We start from the raw sequence: 20,101 nt of genomic DNA on the forward strand, positions 1-20,101 counted from the left end.
ACCTCAAAGTCAGAGACATCATATTATCTGACTTCAAAGTGTAATGTAAACTTACAGTAACCAAAACAGCATGGCACTGTTGCAAAAACAGACACATAGACCAATGGAACAGAATAGAGAACTCAGAAGTAAACACACAAACCTACAACCATCTGATTTCAACAAAATCAACCAAAATTAGCAATGCGAAAAGGACTCCCTATTCAATAAATGGTGCTGGGATAACTGGCTAGCCATATGCAGAAGAATAAAACTGGACCCCTACCTCTCACCATATACAAAAATCAACAGAAGATGGATTAAATATTTAAATCTAAGACCTCAAACAATAAAATTCCTAGAAGAAAACCTAGGAAATAACATTGGCTTTGGCAAAGAATTTATGACTAAGTACTCAAAAGCAATTGCAATAAAACAAAAATTGTCAAGTGAGACCTAATTAAACTAAAGTGCTTCTGTACAGCAAAAGCAATTACCAACAGAGTAAACAGCCTACAGAATGGGAGAAAATATTAGTGAATTATGCATTTGAAATCAACAAACAGAAACCAAATAGTGCTAAAAACACTAACAAAATTGACAAATGACATGAACAGACACTTCTCAGAAGCAGATGTATAAGCAGCCCACAAACATGAAAAATGCTCAACATCACTAATAATCAGAGAAATGAAAATCGAAACCACAATGAGATACCATCTCACACCATTCAGAATGGCGATTATTAAAAAGTAAAAACAGATGCTCACGAGGCTGTGGAGAAAAGGCAACACTTATATGTTGTTGATGGGAATGCAAACTAATTCAGCCAGTGTGGAAAGCAGTTTGGAGGTTTCTCAAAAAACTTAAAAGAGAACTACCATTTTGGCCCAGCAATCCCATTACTAGTTATACATCCAAAAGAAAACAAATCATTCTACCAAAAAGACACAAGCACTTGCATACTCAAAGCATTAATCCCAGTAGCAAAGACATGAAATCAGTTTAGGTGTTTATCAATGGTGGACTGAAAAAGAAAATGTGCTACATACACACCATGGAATACTATGCAGCCATAAAAAATTAAGAAAATTATGTCTTGATATGGCTTGGCTCTGTGCCCCCTACACAAATCCCACTTTGAATTCTAATGCCTATAATCCCCACGTGTCAAAGGTGGGACCAGGTGGAGATAATTGATTCATGGGTGTGGTTTTCCACATGCTGTTCTGGTGCTAAGGAGTGAGTCTCGCTAGATTTGATGGTTTTATAAGCATCAGGTATTTCCCCTGCTTGCACTCACTCCATCCTGCCACCCTGTGAAGAAGGTGCCTGCTTCTCCTTTGCCTTCCATCATGATTATAAGTTTTCTGAGGCCCCCTAAGTAAGGCAGAACTGTGAGTCAATTAAATCTCTTTTCTTTATAAATTACCCAGTCTCAGGTATTTCTTCATAGCAGTGTGAGAATAGACTAAAATATGTCCTTTGTAGCAACATGGATGAAGGTCATTATCTTAACGCAGGAACAGGAAACCAAATACTGCATGTTCTATTTTGTAAGTGGGAGCTAAATATTAAATACACATAGACAAAAGCTATGGGAACAATAGACACTGGAGAGTACTAAACAAGGGAAGAAAAGAGGGATGCTTTGATTAAAAAAAAGGATTTGTAGGAACCCTCTCTATTAGGAAAATTAGTATTACAAAGAATCACATGAACTGTCATTTGTCTTTTGACCTAGTGACAACAAAAAATTTGAGGTTCTCCACATTAAAATATATTTTAAAAAGGAAATTCCTGATACAGATGATACTCTGCAAACCAAGGACCTTGGTAGGAATTCTGACATTTTGGTTATGGCATAATTGCTGACCAAGAGTTTTGGTTTAAGAGAACTTTGGGCAGAATCTCAAGTGTTGAACCTTGTTAAATTTCTATTTCTTTGTGCTAAAATTACCATCACCCCAAATTAATGAGTTTTTCTGAATCGTTCCCTCTTTCAGTGCCTTGTTCTTTGCCTACCATAGTTTGTAACTATATAGTATATGTTCATATATTAGTTTAATAGCTATTTTTACAACTAATCGGTATCCCTGACAAGGCGAGGCTACTGTTTTGTTCTCCAATCTCAGGAATATCACCTGACACAAAGGGAACATTGATAAATATTTATTCGGTGCAAAAATGAATGCGACTGATTATTGAGAGAATTTTCACCCTATGATATAAAAAAATTAGCCATCTAAATTCATTTCCATAGTTACGTGACAGAAGAATTCCATAATAAGAGCTATATAGTCCTTTGTAATTAAAGAGTAGACTTTCTGAAAATATATATGGGCAAATATAGAGATTATTAGCAGCTTTATATTCATCCCATTCTTTCTAGTATCACGTGTGGCATATTTAACCTTCTTGTCAAGAGGAAATAGACTTTATATATACTTTGAATACCATGCGCAGCAGAGGCTTGTTTCATTTGTTTGCATGCAATTCTCAGTTTATCTAGAATAACAGCAGAAGATGAAATTCCTGGGAGTTTTCCTTTAGTTTGGAGTTAGCCTCAGCACTTACCAGAGTTAGTAATTGCATATTTATTTATGTTTGCTTAATATCTGTATTTCCTGAGGGCAAGGATGATTATCCTCATGACTATGTGTATATATTCTAGCATCCCATCAGGGTTACTATTTTTCTGCCTAGGAATGACAGACATGCACTATATAATCCCTTAGAAATGGAGTCATAGAGACTGTGTGCATTTGTAATTGCCTTATTATCTGGAGACATTCTAGGGTGTCATTAAATTTTATTGTGCATTTCAGGAGTATTTTTATTCCCTCTAAGGTCTTGGTATGGATTTTTACCAGAAATTATTTTTAGGGCAAAGCAGAAAAACTGTAGAAAAAAAACATACCTATGAGCCCCATTTAGTTTTCAAAAAATAAACATTATCACAAAATCTGCATTTCAGAGTTTAAAACTCAGTTTTTTTGTTTCATTTTGTTTTACAGTGATAAAAGAGAATATTCTTTACACAGGAATAAATATAAAATTTGATGTATGTATTTTTTTTCTAAAATACACATTTCCAAAGTTACTTAGGAAAAGGTTTGAACCACAAAATTTATTAAGTGCAAAACGCAATGAAACAAGGATCAAATGTTACCTCCTTCTTGATGAAGGGAAAAAAGCAAAAATTTTCAAGGAAATATACTTCATAAACAGATTTTAACTCAGAGTTGTTTGTATTTAAATATATAAAGTTAGCCAGAGAAATAAAATTCTATAGCCAAGTACCTCATAATTACCAAAGAATATTAGCTTTTGCTTGGTGGTGTTCTGATTATTTATAATTATTGCTATATGTTTTGGAATACCTTTTAATTATAGAATTTGTTTATTTCACTTTGTTTTACTAACGGGAAGATAGCTCTGTAATAGCAGATTACGGAGGAGAGAGGTGCAAGTGGGAGAAGTGACAGGGAAAAGGGAGGCTTTTCTCCTCTCTGAACTAAGAATGGTTTATTAACATTTGTGTTATCACACTCTGGAGAAGGAAATTGTATCCCTGCTCTGTAAATTTTTTTTTCATGCAAAGATGTTGAATTAAAAGGAAAATTGTCGTAGTAAACAGTTCATTTCATAACATTTGATGCTGCACGTATAAGGAATTAACCTAATGTCTCAAAGAGTTCACATAACAAGTTAATAGAGAGCAACAGATGGAAATAGGTACAGGGAATAATCCAATGTCTTCTAGGTTTTACCTTTATGGGTGATAGTTTCTTGAGTGTTGAGTCTATTCTAGGATACATAGACATGATGAACATTTCAAGAGTCTCTTTACACCGAAAAGAAGTGGTGTAAAAGAAAAATTGCATCTATTAGAATTAAATGGGCAAGAACAATTTTATTCTAGAGTATTTCAATAGGGGTTAAAACTATTGCAATAGGAGAGAAATTCAACTCAAATTCTCAAACAAAAGGCAAGAGATTTTTTAAAGCACTGGGGTTAGCTAGTGGAAAAGTACTGGAAAAAGTTAGTAAAGAGGTTGGTCAATGTGATTAGGCCATCTGTGTTTGCTAATTGGTGCTTATGGAAGTTAGGCACGGATCCTGCCATAGACTGTGACTAGGGCACCATTTTTATTGATTATTACATTTCAAAGGGATGGCTCCCAGGTCCTTGGGAAAGACATTCCTGGGTTGTAGAAGATTAACATCTTAAAGAGGAAGAAAAAGAATTTACAGCTGCAAGTTTTCTAAAGTAAATGCTCTAATAAAAGGGAAGTTAGGGGCCTATAGTCAGGAAGAAGTCTGTCTAAAGTTTAGTCAGCTGGGGAAATGTTAGAATCATCTAGGTGAATAGACGTGACGTGTAGGTAGTAGAGTTATCATCTTGGTGCCTGGTTACGGACAGATATAAAGTCTCAATGGATGTTGAGAGCTCAATTTTTTTCTCAATAGTTTACAACAGTTTACTAAATGTAATAGTATTTTCATAGGCTTTCAACTCAAAATCTTATTTTTGATTTACTAGTTGAGGCAAAAATAGATTATAATATTTCTTGTGACAGCTCCAAATTCTTTTACTTCTTGATTTTTCTCTCCCAAAAGTATAATATAAATATTATACATAATACTACATTTTAAGGGGTATAAAAATCTTGTATGCAATAATTTTAAATGATATACAGTGCTAAACAAAAACACAAAATTTGATCTAACACCATAATTTTATTGTAAGACATTCTTTTTAAAAACATTTAATACTTGGGTGATGAATACCTTAAAATTGGATCTAACACCATAATTATATTTTATTAACTGTAAGACATTCTTTTTAAAAACATTTATTTAATACTTGGGTGACGAATACCTTAAATATCCTGATTTGATTATAACACATTCTGTGTATCTAAAAAGTTTTCACACGAGCCCCATAAATATATATAAATATAATGCATGAAAAAAATTTAAAGGTACATTTAATAAATTTTTTTTAGTTTTGAAATTGGGATATAAATTATAATCTATAGCATCTCACATTTATCAATATCAGTTTATTTTCTCCCTCCTCTCTTACCTTTTTGTTTTCTTTCTGAAATTCTCAAACCCTGGCTGGATTAAATCACCTGAGATGTATTTTGTTTCACCGCATTTTGTTTTGCGTTTAAACACTGAAACACGAATTCCTGGGTTCTACTACCAGGTTTTCTGATTTAAGCTGTTTATGGTAGGCCCCGGGCATTTGGACATTTTAAAAGGTCCCAGATGATCTTAATGTACAGCCAAGAATAAGAAATACTAGTCCAAGTAATTGAGAGTTGATTACATATAAAATAAGGGTTTCAAAACTAGCTGATTACCAACATAGAGATTGCTGAGTCTCTTCCCCAGAGGTGTATTTAGGTTGAGGCCTTGGAATCAATATTTTAAAAATCCAATACTGAGGTTTGCACTGATGTGACTGCCCCTTAAGAACTGTGTTGTCTGTTCCCCTGAGAAGGATGGGCAGGAGCCAGCAGCATGTGACACTTCAGGGGCTCTTGCTTCAGCTTTCTTCTTGTGATCTTCATGACCTCTCCGCCTTTTAAAGCTATATTGAGATGTGTCTGGATTTATCTAAGAGATGTCTTCCTGAAAATATTCCTCCAAAATTACTTCTGACTATAGAGGTGGCTTCTTCAGGTACTACTTAGTCTTTTTTGTTTTCTACCACAGGAATTACTCATATATTTTAGCCTCTTGCTATAGAACAACTATTTATCTCATTTTTTATTTCATTGCTTTTACTTGCAGGGTCTAGTACCAAATGGTGTAAAATCTTCTCCTTCTCAAAAAGTAGCTAAGTAAGAATAAACATAGTTTTGGAGTTTGTTGTTGTTGTTGTTTCTTTTTTTGAGGGATTTCACTAGTAGCAATAAGCAGAGACCAAAAGAATTAAATAAGCTTATCAAGGTTTAAAAATCTAAAGCTATCTTAGTGTTTTTTGAAGTGTCACTGCTAAAGCAGCCTTTCTTCTTTTAACTTCTCTTGAAAATTAGAGGTAGCCAGGTAAACTTTCTTTGGACAAATTTCTTTGGACAAATTTATTGACATACTCTAACCTCTAGCAGCCTTTTTTCTTACTCAATTGTCTTCAATTTTACCCTATTTAACATAAGCGGGGGCCAGCAAGTCTGGCACTAGCCAGTTGGCTTGAATCAAGAAACAAAGATAGGTTATTTTGGCAAAAAAAAAAAAAAAGCCAGAAAAACATTATTTCAGGTGATCTCCGATTAAGTGAGAAATCACTTTCAATCTATCATGGCTGTACATTGTAGAGATAGTCGGTTCCATGTACTGTTGGAATCCGTCAGCATAGTATAGAATTTGAGGTGATTCCTAGATGGCAGTTTTCCCTTCCTCCCTTTTCCAGTAACCCTGGTTACTAGAAACCAGGGTGTCAACCATCATAAAATTTCTCTGAAATAATGATGTTTATACAATACATGTATGAACTCTTGTTTTAATTATCTCACATAGACTCTATGTGTATGCTTAATAATTTTTGTAGTGTGCAGGATTGTAGAAATCTTATCCTTAGAAAACTGATATGCTTGCCGGTGCCTCATTTGTATATTTCGTATGCACACACTTAACATCGGAAGAATTATTACACATAAAACATCTTCGAGTTTGTTTTTTGTTTTTTAAATCTCAGGCTGAGAAACATTGTTGCTTATAGCATTATTACTTCACTTCCTCAATGACTTACTCACACTGCAACATGACACACTATGGCATTTTTAATTCTCACAAGTTAGCATATAAGATTATTTTTCTGGAGAGAGTGTTATTTCACACCAAGCCCTCAGTGCTTTGAAATGCTACCATTGTTGATACAGGTTGAGCACTCCTACATTTTTGGTACAGGTTGGTAAGGTTGAGTATTCCTTATTCAAAATGCTTGGGACCAGAAATATGTTGGATTTCAATTTTTTTTTTAAATTTCAGGATATGTACTGATTCAAAATGTTCAGTGAGTATTCCCTTTGAGCATCATGTTGGTGCTCAAAAGGTATGAGATTTTGGAGTATTTCAGATTTTTGGATGAGGAATGCTTAATCTGTACTTCGAAGAAGTAAAAGTTACAAGCACAAAGTGTAGTTCCAAAGAGAACCTCTTGCTGCCTTTCATGTTCCTCCTTTATGTGATTGCATTTATCACTTTTAAGATTTAGTAAGATCAACAGTGGTCTAAAACCTCAGAGTTGGAAACGTTCTCAAGTCGTTTGGTTCTGAGAATTAAGCACATGTGATGGCGATTGACTTTTTTTCAATAAAAGCATGACATCATTGGTAAAACTGGGCCACAGAGCCATAAAGAAGATTGAATGGCTCACTTACTCTGTACACTCTAATTTAGATATTGGAGTTGATACTTTTTGCTGCCTGTCTTGCTTGTCATTTTATTAAAATAGGCATTGGCTTTGTTAATTCAATTTGTTTTCTCTGTGTTTATTAGTGCCTTATTTTTTTTCTACTAAGGTGGCAAAATTTCATTACAGTTTTTAACTGTCTCATCAGTAGAAAGTACTTTGGGATGTAAATTGCTTTTGGCTAGGAGTTGTTTATCAGTAAAAATTGTTTTTGCATGTAAATATGGTTTGGCTGTGATGTGCCTGAAGTTTAAATTTTGTATTATTTTAGAACATTGTTGTTCTACCATGAGTACTAAATTTGCAAAACTTCCAATAAATTGTTCAGTTCTAGTCAACTAAATTGAATATGATTGGAAATTAGTAGGCGCTGAACATGTGTAAAAGTTCAAATTTAGCATAGGTATAAAGGCATGACCTACCTTTGGAAAAGCCAAAGTCAAATATACAGTTTATATGCCTAAAATTATATATATTTAATGATTAGAAGATCAAATCATAAAATTCATTGCAAAGTACTATTTGATTCTAGTTTTCAAACATTTCCTGAAATTGGAGTACGATTGTATTTGTTATGCATATATGCAGTGTCTTCCTCTTCTCTGCTCCTAACCACTGACCACTGACAAGCTGTTTTAAATGTATGGTTTGTTATGGCTTGTTTCCTTAACACTGGTATGTAATGTGCTGGAGGGTAATGACTATAAATGATAACTTTTATGACAATGAGTTCTATGGAAAGTTTAAAAGTAAAAACTACATCACTGAGTGAAAAATATCCTGGGTATGAAGTACCAAGGTGTGATTGATATCACTTCTTGTTCTTGTTCTTGTGACAAGAACAGAGAAGTAGTAAAGCCCCACCAGGCAAGGAATTAGAGGAGAAACGAAAGCCTTAAGTGTTGAAATGAGCACGATATGATCAGAAGTTGTCGATACGGGTTATCTGTAGTAGAATGCAACTCTGTAGGAGTCACAAAGATAACTGACAGGCAGAGTGGCTCCTGATAATGAAGTACGGGCTTGGACTTAGGAGATTCAGTGTCGGCTCTGTTTGCAAAGTTAAGGAAAACCTCTTTACAGACCCCAACAGGAAAGTAGCATGAAAAAATGGTGTTTCCAACTTTACTGCTCTCCTGTAAGTTAGGAACAAGCTACTGGGAGAGGTATCTGGACATAGGAAACATTAAGAAAAAGAAGAGATGTTTGAGTTCATATACACATTTAAAAGAAGAACTATTGGCAGGAACGTCTGAAAAGCAGTAAGGTCTGTCTCAGTTTAGACAGCTCATGTGCAGTGTGCACACAGAGTGTAAACCTTTTGTAGGGTACACTGTAAATGTTGAAGTGCAAAGTACTTAAGAATATGTTGCTGGGCTGAGTGTGCAGAAAAATTCAGGTGGCAAGGTGTGTATAAAATAAAAGGAAATGGTAATAAAAGGTTAAGAATATATGAGGAAGAACAGTAATTTTAATTCAGGCTAAAGTAAGAAAAACAAGTAGCATATTAAATCAAGCAGACATAGCTTATTCATTTTAAAAAAAATAAAAATCATACCTTGAAACCTGAAGTTACTCTCTCTATAAGTTAAATTCAGAATTAATGAATAAAAGAAGAAGCTAGAATTTAAAACAAAATTGGCTCTTGGGTTTTGCGATGGAATGGTTAAGGAGTGGATGACAATTTGTAGTGGAGTAATGTGGTAGAAAGAATAGTTGGCACCAAAGATGTCCACATCCTTATCCTGTGATCCTGTGAATATGTCAGGTTATATGGCAAAAGATAATTAAGGTTTCTGATGGAATTAAGATTGCTAATCAGCTGACCTTAAAATAGGAAGATTATTTTTGATAATCTGGATGAACCCAATGTAATCACAAGTCTCCTGAAACCATGGAAGAGGGAATCAGAATTGTCAATGTCCAAGCGATGCCCTGTGAGACTCAACTGGATCCACTGGCTTTGAAAATGGAAGTGAGCCAAGGAATGCAAGCAGTCTCTAGAAGTTGAAAAAGCAAGAAAATGTTTTCCCCTAGAGACTAGAATTGAACCAGACCTGTGGTGGGCACCCCTTTTCTTTTCCTTTCCTTTCCTTTAGTCTTTCTTTTCTTTTCTCTCTCTTTTTTTTTTTCGAGACAGGGTCAGTGGGCATCTTTTTCTTTCTATTCCTTTTTCCTTTCCTTTCCTCCCCTTTTTCCTTCCCTTCCCTTCCTTTTCTTTCATTTTTTTTCTCTTTTTTCCGCTTCCCTTCCCTCTCCCTTCCCTTCTCTCTCCCTTCCCTTGCCCTTCCCTTCCCTCCCCGCCCAAAAGTATTAGTTTTGATATTTGAAATACAGACTCTGATTATCTGGCTGGGAAATCTTGGGGAAACTGCTTAACTTCTTTTGGTGAGCTTCCTCATCAATTATTCCCCTAACATCCATAAACACTTGTTAGTTTTATTGCTGCCTCTGGCTGACCATCCTCTGACTCTTTCTCTTCGCTCTTATATTGCTGATGGTCTCCAGCATTCGGATTTATTCATTTCTGATTTGTTTTCCAGAAAATACCTCTATACTTTAGTGATTCCACTTGTCACATATTTTCCCAAATGATAAGCATATTTGTCTATTCAACACCCAATCATTTCTTCAAATTACAATCATATTTCCAAATAACTCCCTGGCACCTTTACAAGGACACATCAAGCTCAACTTGTCTGCAAACAAATTTACCACATTCTCCTTTGTCCCAAATTCCTTTTAGTAATTTTAATTCCATTTAAATAATTAAATGCCTTTTAAATATCTAAAATACCAATGTTTAATTTTTCCGGTTAAATCACATACCTTTATTCTTTTTTTATCGTTATTGAGGAGAAGAGGAATGGAAAGAAAATTAACATTTATTGAACAGTAAATATTTGTTAGATATTGAAATAAACCTCTTCTTACACATACAATTGGGATTTAAAAAAATGTTAAACTAATATAGTTAAACTGAAGTAGCAAGTTTCACTGGGTCTCACCAAGCCTTTAAGCAAAAGCATCAATCACTTCTGGAGGAAAGAAGATACCATATAGAATAAGGATTCGCAAGCTATTTTCTGTAGCTGACCATAGTAAACATTTTCATCTTTGTGTGCCGAATATCATCTTTGTCTCATATTCTTTGGTTTTTGATCTGCTTGTTCATTTGTTTTATTTAACAATAGTTTTTAAAATGTGTAATCTATTATGAGCTCATGGACTCTACAAAAATAGGCTTGATTTGGCCTGCACATGATAGTTTGTCAACTAGAACAAATAGAGTTGAATTTTATCCATAGTGAGAAGATATTCTGAAACTTAGACTTTGTTGAGAAAGAAAAGTGTTTTTTCTAATTTATCAATATTTCCTTTTACATATAAAAAATTAGCTCTAATAGAACTGAATTATTTTTACTATTAGGTATAACATAGAGGAATGGATTTGTGGGATACTCCCAACAAACAGGAAGGGGAAGTAGAAAGGCCTTCTGGAGATGAGAGGGGAAGCCAAGGAAAAAGTGAGAGAAATTAAACTTTGGCATGTACTCCTGCATGTCTCCTACCCCTCAACATTAGAGGTGGCAGAAATATTCAGTAAGATTTCGGGGTGAGGGAAATTCCAGAAGAGAAGGACTTGTCCTATTTTTCCCAATATAGAACCTAAGAAAATTAGCAGCTCATTAAAGAAGCACCATGTCTCAAAAGTTTTAAAAGTGATAGAACATTTGGCAGAGGATGTTGGTAGACAGGGTCTAAGACATATCTTATGATATATGTAGCTAGAATTAACCCTGTAGAAGATTCAGAAGTTCTCAAATATTCCAAAAGCAAGAAGTTAAATTGCTGAGAGAAATGGTGCAGGAATAGGGCTGGTGTTTGAGACAAGGGGGATTTAAGACTTCATAATAATACGGTTGTCAGGAGTTATGAACTTCAAAAGCAGGTACAATTCTGATACCTCAATAAACAGGTTTAGCAGCAGATTATCCAAGGACCAGGCTAGAATGACTATCTCCCAGTCAGTAGCTATAGAACAGTAAAGTGGACATTGCAATTTCTTAAGATTTAATCAGGCAGTAGTCTAATTTAAAGATAGTTAAAATTTCTGATACTCCTATGATCACGATGTGGAGATTCCATGATTGCTTTGAACAACATGGTATGCTGGGAATAACCTGGTGCCAGTCTTCATGCCCAGGCCCTAAGTGGCTGGCAAATTCTTCTATCTCTTAGAACACATGTTCTTGGGCACTACCTTTGGATATCTCCAAACTCAATGTTTTGAGAAGCTTAAAACACATGGGGAGGCTACATGTAGGCACCAAGGTCAACAGACCCAGCTGAGCTGCCAGTCAATAGCCTTCATCCATTAATGTGAGATAGTCATCTTGATGTCAAACCCAGTTAATCCTTTAGATATCTGTAACCCCAGTGGATTTCTGGCTGCTACTATATGGTAGACCTCAAGTGATGAATCAACCACAGTTAGCCTACAGAGCCTTAGGAGATGATAAGCAATGCCACAATATATAATCGCAATACAAGCCAAGAACACTTCATCACTATGTGGTGAAGAGCTGCCAAGGTGAACTACCCATACCAGGAGTGTATTTCTTAAGAATGTGAAACAGACTTTAATGTATGGAGCCATTTTGATTTCAGGCTTAATATACTAAGTTACAGCCAGACATTTGAGTTCTCAAAAGTGAGGTTTGAAACTAAGTGATTATTAAAACATAATCTGCAGACCTCTGAGATTACTTTAGGTAGTTTTTAATATCAAAACTACGTTTATGTAATTCTAAGATATTAATGATGTTTGCATTGATATTAAAAAAAATAATGGTCAAAATTGCTGATGCCTTAGCACAGATCAAGGCAGGAGCAATGAACTGCACTATAGTCATTATGTTCTTCACTGGCAAGTATTTTGGATTAAAAAACTATTTCACTTAAGAATTTCCTCAATAAAGAAGTAAAACAATGGTAACTTTAAAAATCTCAACCCTTGAGAATATCTTTTTAATGCTGTGTTACAAAATGGAAGTATGCATGACAAAGTACGATGTTTGTCTTAAGGAAAAGTATGTGTGTGATTTTTGAGTTGTGAACTAAACTAGCTGTTTTCATGGATCACCTTTTCTACTTGGATGAACAACTGACATACAGTGGTTATGCAGACATGGGTTTCAGGTAAAGACTTGAAAGTGAGCCTGCAGTTTAAAGAAAAACAACTGATTGTATTTGTTTCCAGTAATAAGTGTTTTCAAGGAAAAATTATAAATTTGGCATAGTAGAAAAAAGAATGCCCCTTCCCTTACAAGACTCATACCCTAAGCCCCATGAGTATATTATGATACATGACAAAATGGACTTTACAAATATAATTAAGGTTCCAAACCTTAAGATAGGGAGATTATACTGGGTTTTCCCAGCAGGATCAACCTAATCACACAAACTAATAAATAAATAAATAAATAAATAAATATATAAGCAGGAATCTTTTATCTGGAAGCAAAGAGATGAGCCATAAGAGGAATTCAGAGAAACTCAAAGTATAAGAAGGACTCAACATGCTGTTGCAAGTTTGAAGATGAAGAGAATATTATGACGTGCAATACAGGTGTCCTTAAGGAGCTGAGAGCTTCCCCGGATGACATGCTGTCAGGAAATGGGGACCACAGACCACTAACCATATGGAACTTAATTCTATTAACAACGTGAATGAGCCTGGAACCAGGTTCTTCACCAGAGCCTACAGGCTGGCCAGTAGAGTCAGAGAAGAAGAACAGCTGAGGCCAGCTGGACTTCTGAATTATGCAAATGTGAGATTATAAATGTGTGCTGTTTTAAGATGTTAAGTTTTGATAAATTTTATAGCAACAATAGAAAATGAATACATTTGAAACGTTTTTATTTGCTACCTTAAGCTTGACAGACATTTCTCAAGAGATCAATGGTGATATTAATATGTTTTTGACATTATATAATGAAATGTGTCAGCATATGGAAGATCTGCAGTAACTCATTCAACCAATATTTCTCAAAAGCTACTACAAAGTCACACATGAGCGGAAAATCTCTTCAGATTACAAGTCCAAAAATACAAAAATTTATTGATATGGTTTCAGGTTTTCAGGTACTATTTACTTTTAAAAAGCTCTCACTTACTGAGTTTTTTGTTGTAGCATTAAAAGAATAGCCATAATGATGTGAAAAGACTATTAGGCTACTTTATCCTTTTCCTACAAAATATTTCAACTAAAAATATCTCAACAAGGCTTGGTATGGTGGCTCATGCCTGTAATCCCAGCACTTTGGAAGGCCGAGGTGGGCGGATCACGAGGTCAGGAGTTGAAGACCAGCCTGGCCAACATAGTGAAACCCTGCCTCTACTAAAAATACAAAAATTAGCCGGGTGTAGTGGCATGCACCTGTAGTCCCAGCTATTCGGGAGGCTAAGGCAGGAGAATTGCTTGAACCCAGGAGGTGGAGGTTGCAATGAGCTGAGACCATGCCATTGCATTCCAGTCTGGGTGACAGAGTGAGACTCTGTCTTAAAAAACAAACAAACAAACTCAGCAAACTGAATGCAGAAGTGTTTATGAGAATACAACTACCTTTTATTAAGCCAGATACCTAGACAGTAAGCAGATTTGCAAAATATAAAATGATGCCACTCATATCACTTTTATATTTTGGAAAATGCAATTATTAACACATTTCTTTACAAAAAAATGAATTTTTATTGAAATTAATGTGAATTTAAAATTGTTTTAACTTCATAATATATATAGAGAAAGACATCGATAGATACCCTATATAAATATATAAACATTATAACCCACATAAACATTTTGGGTTATTATTATTATTATTTTTGAGACAGGGTTTCACTTTGTCACACTGGCTGGCATGATCATGGCTCACTGCAGCGTCTGTAGCCTCCACCTCCTGGGCCCAAGTGATCCTCCTAGCTCAGCCTCCCAAGCAGCTGGAACCACAGTCATACAACTACCATGCCTGGCTAGTTGTTTATTTTGTGTAGAGTTGGGGGGGTCTCCTTATGTTGCCCAGACTGATCTCAGACACCGGGGCTCAAACAATCCTCCTGAATTGGCCTCCCAAAGTGCTGGGATTACAGGTGTGAGCCACCACTCCTACCCTGCATTTCTTAATAGTTTCCAATGTGTAAGGGATTTTGAGATAAAAAGTTCAGGAACCACTGACCTTGCTAGCCCCCAAGAACACAGACTGTCTATAAAGAAATCTGGCTGCTAAGTTCCACACAAAAAGATAAGAACCCTATTTCTGTGTGTACCGTAGTTTTGAATTTGAGCTTTGAACTGACTGAAAAATCAACATGAAAAAAGTCTTTTTTAAATCTGTACAGATCAGTCTTCTTTTAATTGTCCAGGTTAAGTTTACTTTCCTTGCATTCTCACCCCATTTGTCATCAGGAAAAACATGGAATTCAAAACAAAATGTGATCAGTTGTAGAAATAAATTGTACTTTACCTCTATTTGGTAAATGAGAAAGTTGACGTTCACAGAGCATTAACATCACTCTTTGCTTAAATAGTTTCCTATTGCTCTTTGAGTATTATATAAATTCCTGCGCAGATACTTCCTAGTGTGTCCATTTTCTTGGTAGTGTTATCTGCAACCAAAATTCTATACCCCATGTACTTTAGGTACTACACAAATCAGGTGATTTTATACTTCTTGAATACATCAACAGGTTATTTTTTCTTCCCAAGTTCTATAAATGTATTTTTCTCTCTAGAAGATCCTTTTCCTTCTGATCCACCTGCAGATTCTATACCTATAAAAAGATAATACATATGTCATCTCTTATCTGAAGGCGACTTTGACTAACGTCTTTAAGACCTTGATCAAGCATCATTAATTTCTTCCTTCTCTTTCTCCTATTTTACACCTATATTTATAATGGTACTATACATTTTAATGGGATGATTTGCAGAATTCTGCTTTTTCACTTTTGACTTTCCATTAGACTTTTTATTTCTTCTCTACTCATCCTATGTGGTCACTGCATTCATATTGGCAGCATAACTTTTAATTCACCTGAATAAGTCAAAATGCAGTTTCCTAGGATGCTGAAGACATACTGTAACAGAAAAGCCAAAAAAAGTTGTTAGTCTTGCCCACTCCACTATGAATCCTTGGAAAACAGGATTCTGTCTTCATAGTCACAACATAGTTCTTGGCACATTTAGATGCTGAGTAAATACGTGACTGATTCATGCATGAATGGCATTGTTTGAATTGGATAGTCTCTCTAAAACTCCTTTTCATTCTTTAGCCCTGTCTTTTTCTCTGAACCTCGTCACCTCTTTTCATTATTCTTTTTTGCCTGGTTTTGTTTTGCTTTTCCTTTGTAATATATCTATATCTATATCTATATATCTCCACATATAATTCAAAATTATATAATTATAATTATATAATTCTGTATAATTCTACATCTATTTTACACATAGATGTAGAATATATATGTAGAATTTTTTCTTTTCAATTTTCCTTTTAAAATAAAAACACTTGAACAGACCTCTGTTTTAAAATGGCATGTAGTCAGCAGCCTCAGATGTAGAATTTCCCATCTCTTATTCTTTTCAACAATGGGTGCTTGGAGATAATTTGGAAATTTCACATCACTTCACTAATAGAAGCAAACTACCAAACTTTTGCCATAATACCAAAGGGATATCAATTTTTTTTCTATTTTACTTGAAGTTCAGGGGTACATACGCAGGATGTGCAGGTTTGTTACATAAGTAAACGTGTACTATGGTGGTTTGCTGCACAGATCATCCCATCACCTAGGTATTAAGCCCAGCATCCATTAACTATTCTTCCCGATGCTCTCCCTCCTCCCCCAGCCACCCTTAGGCCTTAATGTGTGTTGTTCTCCTCCATGTGTTCTCATTATTTAGCTCCCACTTATAAGTGAGAAAATGCAATATTTGCTTTTCTGTTCCTGGGTTAGTTTTCTGAGGATCATGGCCTTCAGTTCCATCTGTGTCCCTACGGAGGACATGATCTTGCTCCCTTTATGGCTGCATAGTATTCCATGGTGTGTATGTACCACATCATCTTTATCCACTTTGTCATTGATGGACATTTATTCCATGTCTTTCCTATTGTGAATGGTGCTGCAATGAACATATGAGTGCATGCACATTTATAATAGAATGTTTTATATTCCTTCGGATATATACCCAGTAATGGGATTGTTGGGTAAAATGGTATTTTTGCCTCTTGGTCTTTGAGGAATCAACACACACTGTCTTCCACAATGGTTGAACTTATTTATACTTCCACCAACACTGTAAAAGTGTTTTGTTTTGTTTTGTTTTTTTCTCCACAACCTCACCATCATTAGTGGTTATTTGATTTTTTAATGGTAGCCATCTGACTGGTGTGAGATGGTATCTCGTTGTGGTTTTGATTTGCATTTCTCTAATGATCAGTGATGTTGGACATTTTTCAATGCTTGTTGGCTGCATGCATGTCTTCTTTTGAGAAGTATCTGTTCATGTTCTTTGTCCACTTTCTACTGGGTTTTTTTTTCTTGTAAATTTGTTTAAATACATTGTAGATGCTGGATATCAGACCTTTCTCAGATCGATAGACTGAAAAAATTTTCTCCCATTCTGTAGGATGTCTGATCACTCTGATAATTTCTTTTGCTGTGCAGAAGCTCTTTAGTTTAATTAGACTCCATTTGTCAATTTTTGCTTTGTTGCAATTGCTTTTGGTATCTTTGTCATGAAATCTTTGCTTATGCCTTTATCCTGAATGATATTGTGGAGATTTTCTTCCAGGGTTTTATAGTTTGGGGTTTTACATTTAAGTCTTTAATCCATCTCCAGTTGATTTTTGTGTATGGTGTAAGGAAGGGATCCAGTTTCAGTTTCTACATATGGCTAGCTAGTTCTTCCAAAACCATTTATTAAACAGGAAATCCTTTCCCCATTGTTTGTTTTTGTCAGGTTTGTCAAAGATCAGGTGGTTGAAGGTGTACGGTCTTATTTCTGAGTTCTCTGTTCTGTTACATTGGTCTATGTGTCTTTGCTCTTTAGCAGTACATGCTGTTTTGGTTATGCTAGCCTCGTAGCATAGTTTGAAGTTGGGTAGTGTGATGCCTCTAGCTTTGTTCTTTCTGCTTAGAATTGTCTTGGCTATTCAGGTTCTTTTCTTGTTCCATATAAATTTTAAAATAGTCTGTTCTAATATTTTGAAGAATGTCAATGTTAGTTTAATTGAAATATCACTGAGTCTATAAATTGTTTTGGGCAATATGGCCATTTTCACGATATTGATTCTTCCTATCTGTGAGCATGGAATGTTTTACCATTTGTTTGTGTCCTCTCTGATTTTTCTGAGCAGTGGTTTGTAGCTCTTCTTGAAGAGGTGTTTCACTTCCCTTGTTAGCTGTATTCCTAGGTATTTTGTTCTTTTTGTGGCAACTGTGAATGAGAGTTAATGTATGATTTGGCTTTCCTCTTGTCTATTGTTGGTATATAGGAATGCTAGTGATTTTTGCACATTGATTTTGTATCCTGAGACTATCCTGAAGTTGCTTATTAGCTGAAAGAGCTTTGGGGCTGAGACGATATGGTTTTCTAGATATAGGATCATGTCATCTGCAAACAAAGACAATTTGACCTCCTCTCTTCCTATTTGAATGCCCTTTATTTCTTTCTCTTGCCTGATTTCCCTGGGCAGAACTTCCAATATTACATTGAATAGGAGTGGTAAGAGAGGGCGTCTTTTTCTTGTGCCAGTTTTCAAGGGGAATGCTTCTAGCTTTTACCCGTGCAATATGATATTGGCTGTGAGTTTGTCATATATGGCTTTTATTATTTTGGGATATGTTCCAGTATCATCCTGATACCGGCAGAGATATAACCAAAAAAAAAAAAAAACTTGATGAACATTGATCCAAAACTCCTCAACAAAATACTGGCAAACCAAATCTAGCAGCATATCAAAAAGCTTATTCACCATGATCAAGTAGGCTTTATCCCCGGCATGCAAGATTGGTTCAACACATGTAAATCAATAAATGTGATTCATCACATAAACAGATCTAAAGAAAAAAACCACATGATTATCTCAATAGATGCAGAAAAAGTCTTCAATAAAATTCCTTTATGTTAAAAACTCTCAATAAACTAGGGGTATACATTGAGAAAAACTATCAGTTATCCATTCCTGGTTCAAACAATTAGATGATGATGACCCTCATTTTGACTCTAAAGAATGTGGCTACCAACTAGCTTGCAATGTTTGCTGAATGCACAGCAAATCAATTAATGCGGTCATTGCATTTACCCTTTGAGTTCAATAAACCCCTTTTAGGTTTGTATAGTTTTCATTCATTTTACGAAAAAGTAGAAGGAAAAAAGAGAGCAAAAATAACTTTAAAATGTTAAGAATCTAAACATAGCTACACTTTTGTTTTAAGAAAATATTTGTGTACAAACATGAAAGATATAAGAATGAAAGGTCAGAGAGCACTGTCATAAATACATTTAGCAAAATGGGATGATCTAGGTTTTCTTGTAAAATATTGAGAAGTTAGATCCTTCATGTTTCATGACTAACAGGTTGAGAGTACATATTTTCTTTTTCTTTTTTTTTTTTTGAGATGGAGTCTCGTTCTGTTGCCCAGGCTGGAGTGCAGTGGCGTGATCTCGGCTCACTGCAAGCTCCACCTCCCAGGTTATTTTTCATGATCATCTCCCTCTTCCCACCCACCACCAACCCTCAAATTGGCCCCAGCATGTGTTGCTCATCTCTATGTGTTCATGTGTTCTCATCATTTAGCTTCCATTTGTAAGTGAGAATATGCAGTATTTGATTTACTTTTCTTGTGTTGGTTTGCTAAGGATGATGGACTCCAGCTCCATCCATGTTCCTGCAATGGACATGATCTCTTTCTTTTTTATAGCTGCATAATATTCCATGATGTATATGTACCACATTTTCTTTATCCAGTCTATCATTGATGGGCATTTAGGTTGATTCCATGTCATTGCTACTGTGAATAGTGCTGCAGTGAACATACATGTGCATGTGTCTTTATGACAGAACAATTTATGTTCCTTTGGGTGTATACCCAGTAATAAGATTGTGGGTCGAATGGTATTTCTTTCTTCAGGTCTTTGAGTAAACACCACACTATTTTACATAATGGCTGAACTAATTTACAGTCCCATCAAGAGTGTATAAGCATTTCTTTTTTTCTACAGCCTCACCAGGATCTGTTATTTTTAGACTTAATAGTAGCCATTCTGACTGGTGGTATCTCACTGTGCTTTTGGTTTTCATTTTGCTAATGATCAGTGATGCTGAGCTTTCTTTTCTATGATTGTTGCCTGCATGTATGCCATTTTCTGAAAAGTGGCTGTTCATGTCTTTTGCCTAATTTTTAATGGGGTTGTTTTTTCTTGTGCATTTGTTTAAGCTACTTATAGTTTCTGGATATTAGACCTTTGTCAGATGCATAATTTGCAAAATTTTTCTCCCATTCTGTACATTCTCTGTCCACTCTGTTAATAGTTTCTTTTGCTGTACAGAAGCTCTTTAATTAGATCCCATTTGTCAGTTTTTGATTGTTATAATTGCTCTTGGCATCTTCATCATGAAATATTT

Source organism: Gorilla gorilla, chromosome 4 (assembly GCF_029281585.2).
Source record: "Gorilla gorilla gorilla isolate KB3781 chromosome 4, NHGRI_mGorGor1-v2.1_pri, whole genome shotgun sequence".
NCBI lineage: Eukaryota > Metazoa > Chordata > Mammalia > Primates > Hominidae > Gorilla > Gorilla gorilla.